Below are 5,102 nucleotides of genomic sequence, written 5' to 3' on the forward strand. Positions count from 1 at the left end.
ACGTGCACAGGCTCTACCGTGGGGAAAAAATACGTATATATATATTTTCAAATGGCTGTATCCTAACATTTTCTGTCCCCCTAGAAGCTGGGACCCAGAGGAACAGGGTCCAGTAATTCAGGCCATGCTGGGCTCTGTAGAGGCCGGGGCGTCTGCCTCCTGCCTGCCCACCAGGACTGATGCCCCTGGTGCGGTCCTGGGGAAGGGGACATTGGCAAAGGCAGCAGCTGACAGCCAGGGCCTTCGCTACCTCCATCCTCTTCTCCCCTCCCCTGCCCTTCCCTCGGCCACCCCCCAGGAAGCAGCAGATAATCAGCAACTCTTATTTTTTTTAAGAAAATAAAAAGGCACTTTAGGGCTTTTATGGAGGAGGCTGAGGCCCATTAAGACACAAATTAAATCTTTGTGGGATGGGCCAGGAGTGTGGCTCTCTGTGTGAGGAAGGCCCCTCGCTGGCACTGCCCTCCAGCCAGGCTCAGGCCTCCCTCCAATCTCCCCTCAGGACTGAAGTGCATCTCTCTGCAGCTGGGGGAGAAAGTCTCCTCTCTGCATCAAGTGGGCTACAGGGCAGGGCTAGGGTGGGGCGGGAGGAGAAAGAAGCCGGGGGAGGACATGGAGGAGTGAGGAGAGGGGAGGAAGAAGGGCTGCCACGCACTCTGCCCAAGTCTTATTTAAGCCTCTCGCCAAGTGTGGGATGGAATCCCTACTGCCCTCTCCCACTTAACAGACAGGGAAGACTGAGGTTCCGACATGGCCAAAGTCATGCTGCTGATGTCAGCTGGGATTTGAATCTCCTCTTAGAGGAGAGGGGAGGGGAGGGGAGGGAGGGAGAGAGAGGGAGAGAGGAAGAGGGGGAGAGAGAGAGAGAGGTTGCCCCTGTTCTCTCTACCCTCCTGAATCTCCACAGCGTTTCCCTTCTGCCATTTCCTTCTAATTGCACTTCTCAGAGACCAATCATTCCTGAGGGTCCCACAGAGAAGGTCTAGCTGGGACGCTGGGGGGTGTTAGAGCACAGGGATGGGTGGGCTTGGGGAAGTGACCATTGGTTACCCAACTAACCCCTTGGGAGCCATGCCAGACTTGGGGTTTGAACAAAGGGAGAGGATGGGGCCTGAAGAACGCTGGGCCTGGGCAGCTCCACAGTGGGGAATGGGGGTCGGGGGCACTATGGAGCCAGGGCAGGTGTGTGTGTGGGCAGGGCCGTCAGAGCAAAGCTGGGTGGGCTATTTGGCCTTCCTCACATTGTGCCTAGCTGACCTGTCACTCTTTCAGTCTTTCAACAAATGTTTATTCAGCCCCGCAGTGCAGCTGGTGGGGGGCTAAGTGCTTCAGTTAGCAAGCAATAAGAATGCGAATAATGCCATATTTCTTTTTTCTAAGAAGCACGTTTTTGCCACAAGTTTAACATTTCTGAAGCCAGGAAGCATCTCACAAGCAGTGAATGTTACAGTTATTTTTAGCAGTGTTGTAGTTTTCTTCGAGGTACATAAAGTCACAGTGGTCCAAACCATGCTCACGTGTCATGCAATTTGCTGGGAGTGACACGGCCCTCACGGTGTGCGGGCCCTGTTCTGGCTGCCTTACGTGGACGAGCACGTTAGATCCTCCAGCCACTCCTGCCCCACTTCAGAGAAGGGTGAGGCACGTGGAGGCGAATTCCCATCTCCCCACAAAGAGCTGGCAGCCCAGCCACATCGATGCCGGGCTTATAACCCAGCAGAGGCAGAATGTGTGCAGGCCACAGAGGGGACGCCAGAGGAGACCGCCCGGAGAGCTGGCTGTGGAGGGCTCTCCCAGCGCCTCCCCTCCAGCTGAAGGGCCCTCCCCACTACTCACCCAGGCACCTGTCACTCTGATCAGCCTGCCAGTTGCCAGCTCCGTCCAGGCCTCAGGGAAGGAGAGGCTGAGATAGAGCCGAGAGAAATGCGGAGAGCTGAAGTGGAGCCCCCGTCACTCCCGGCCCTCTCAGAGCAGGCACATGGCTATTTCTCAGGGTTTCTCCTGGTCCGTCTCAGAACAGAAGGCACCTGCTGAGGGGAAAGGTTTGCAATAGGAAGGGGGAAAAGGGAGAGAAGTTTCCCCCACGCTCCCTCACCACTCACACTGCAAACCAGACCAAAAGCCAGCTCGGGAGGTAAAGGGCTGGGGTGTCGCCTTCTCCCCACCAAACCTGTGACTCCGGGAAACTCTCTAGGCCTCACTTTCCATCGGCATGGTGGGGTGAATTCATCGTAAGGAGACGCCAGATGGGAGTGTGAGAAACGCCAATACTCCGTCCTTGTTCCACCTATGTCCTCTCTCCCTCTCTCAGCCCCTCCCAGCCTGACTCTGCCAAGTGCTGGGAAATAAAGACCTCACCTGCCAAGAGCAGCGGTGAGGGGTGCCCAGGGCCCTGCCAGCAGCCCAGAGCTGTCAGGCTGGTGGTAATTAATTAATCAATCCATCCGGGAAGGCCCACGGCAGCCATTGACACGGCAGAGCAGACAGACAGCAGCTCCTCCACGCAGGGTAAGGCCAGGGAGGCCCTGCCAAGCTCAGCCACATGGACCTCGGGTCCACAGCCTAGGAGGAGGCTGCAGGGAGCAGAAAGGAGGGATGCTTCCTGGGCTGGGTGTGTCTCATGTTCATTCTTTCAGTGAACACTACTGAGTGCCTGCTGTGTGTCTTCTGTCAGGTTTGCTGGAAGCAGAGCCTGAGACAGGGCTAGGCACACATGCCTCATTAAGAAGTGCTTGCTGGAAACCAGCAGTTAGCATAATGGCTATGTTGCTGGACTCCCACGTAGTCGACCGCGGTTCGCGTCCAAGACCCGGTGGCTTAAAACTCACGCCGGGCACGTGTGCGTGCGTGCCCAAGATCCCGAGAGGAGAATGGAGGAGAAGGGATTGCGGCATGACCATCCCCCCTGGGGGGTGATTTCTCGCTTTCTGTCTCTATGTCTCTCTCTGTCTGTCTGGCGAGCGCACACGCCCTATAGCGAAAATCTCTCCAAAAAAAAAAAAAGAAGTGCTTGAGGGATGGGTGGGCTTGGGGAAGTGACCATTGGTTACCCAACTAACCCCTTGGGAGCCATGCCAGACTTGGGGTTTGAACAAAGGGAGAGGATGGGGCCTGAAGAACGCTGGGCCTGGGCAGCTCCACAGTGGGGAATGGGGGTCGGGGGCACTATGGAGCCAGGGCAGGTGTGTGTGTGGGCAGGGCCGTCAGAGCAAAGCTGGGTGGGCTATTTGGCCTTCCTCACATTGTGCCTAGCTGACCTGTCACTCTTTCAGTCTTTCAACAAATGTTTATTCAGCCCCGCAGTGCAGCTGGTGGGGGGCTAAGTGCTTCAGTTAGCAAGCAATAAGAATGCGAATAATGCCATATTTCTTTTTTCTAAGAAGCACGTTTTTGCCACAAGTTTAACATTTCTGAAGCCAGGAAGCATCTCACAAGCAGTGAATGTTACAGTTATTTTTAGCAGTGTTGTAGTTTTCTTCGAGGTACATAAAGTCACAGTGGTCCAAACCATGCTCACGTGTCATGCAATTTGCTGGGAGTGACACGGCCCTCACGGTGTGCGGGCCCTGTTCTGGCTGCCTTACGTGGACGAGCACGTTAGATCCTCCAGCCACTCCTGCCCCACTTCAGAGAAGGGTGAGGCACGTGGAGGCGAATTCCCATCTCCCCACAAAGAGCTGGCAGCCCAGCCACATCGATGCCGGGCTTATAACCCAGCAGAGGCAGAATGTGTGCAGGCCACAGAGGGGACGCCAGAGGAGACCGCCCGGAGAGCTGGCTGTGGAGGGCTCTCCCAGCGCCTCCCCTCCAGCTGAAGGGCCCTCCCCACTACTCACCCAGGCACCTGTCACTCTGATCAGCCTGCCAGTTGCCAGCTCCGTCCAGGCCTCAGGGAAGGAGAGGCTGAGATAGAGCCGAGAGAAATGCGGAGAGCTGAAGTGGAGCCCCCGTCACTCCCGGCCCTCTCAGAGCAGGCACATGGCTATTTCTCAGGGTTTCTCCTGGTCCGTCTCAGAACAGAAGGCACCTGCTGAGGGGAAAGGTTTGCAATAGGAAGGGGGAAAAGGGAGAGAAGTTTCCCCCACGCTCCCTCACCACTCACACTGCAAACCAGACCAAAAGCCAGCTCGGGAGGTAAAGGGCTGGGGTGTCGCCTTCTCCCCACCAAACCTGTGACTCCGGGAAACTCTCTAGGCCTCACTTTCCATCGGCATGGTGGGGTGAATTCATCGTAAGGAGACGCCAGATGGGAGTGTGAGAAACGCCAATACTCCGTCCTTGTTCCACCTATGTCCTCTCTCCCTCTCTCAGCCCCTCCCAGCCTGACTCTGCCAAGTGCTGGGAAATAAAGACCTCACCTGCCAAGAGCAGCGGTGAGGGGTGCCCAGGGCCCTGCCAGCAGCCCAGAGCTGTCAGGCTGGTGGTAATTAATTAATCAATCCATCCGGGAAGGCCCACGGCAGCCATTGACACGGCAGAGCAGACAGACAGCAGCTCCTCCACGCAGGGTAAGGCCAGGGAGGCCCTGCCAAGCTCAGCCACATGGACCTCGGGTCCACAGCCTAGGAGGAGGCTGCAGGGAGCAGAAAGGAGGGATGCTTCCTGGGCTGGGTGTGTCTCATGTTCATTCTTTCAGTGAACACTACTGAGTGCCTGCTGTGTGTCTTCTGTCAGGTTTGCTGGAAGCAGAGCCTGAGACAGGGCTAGGCACACATGCCTCATTAAGAAGTGCTTGCTGGAAACCAGCAGTTAGCATAATGGCTATGTTGCTGGACTCCCACGTAGTCGACCGCGGTTCGCGTCCAAGACCCGGTGGCTTAAAACTCACGCCGGGCACGTGTGCGTGCGGGCCCAAGATCCCGAGAGGAGAATGAAGGAGAAGGGATTGCAGTGTGACCATCCCCTCTGGGGGGTGATTTCTCACTTTCTGTCTCTCTGTCTCTCTCTGTCTGGCGAGCGCATGCGCCCTATAGCGAAAACCTCTCCAAAAAAAAAAAGAAGTGATGGGAACCAGCAGTTAGCGTAATGGCTATGTCGCTGGATTCCCACGTAGTCGACCGCGGTTCGCGTACCGGACCCGGTGGCTTAAAACTCACGCCGGG

The sequence above is a fragment of the Tupaia chinensis genome, unplaced genomic scaffold, assembly GCF_000334495.1.
Source record: "Tupaia chinensis unplaced genomic scaffold, TupChi_1.0 Scaffold000238_1, whole genome shotgun sequence".
Taxonomy (NCBI): domain Eukaryota; kingdom Metazoa; phylum Chordata; class Mammalia; order Scandentia; family Tupaiidae; genus Tupaia; species Tupaia belangeri.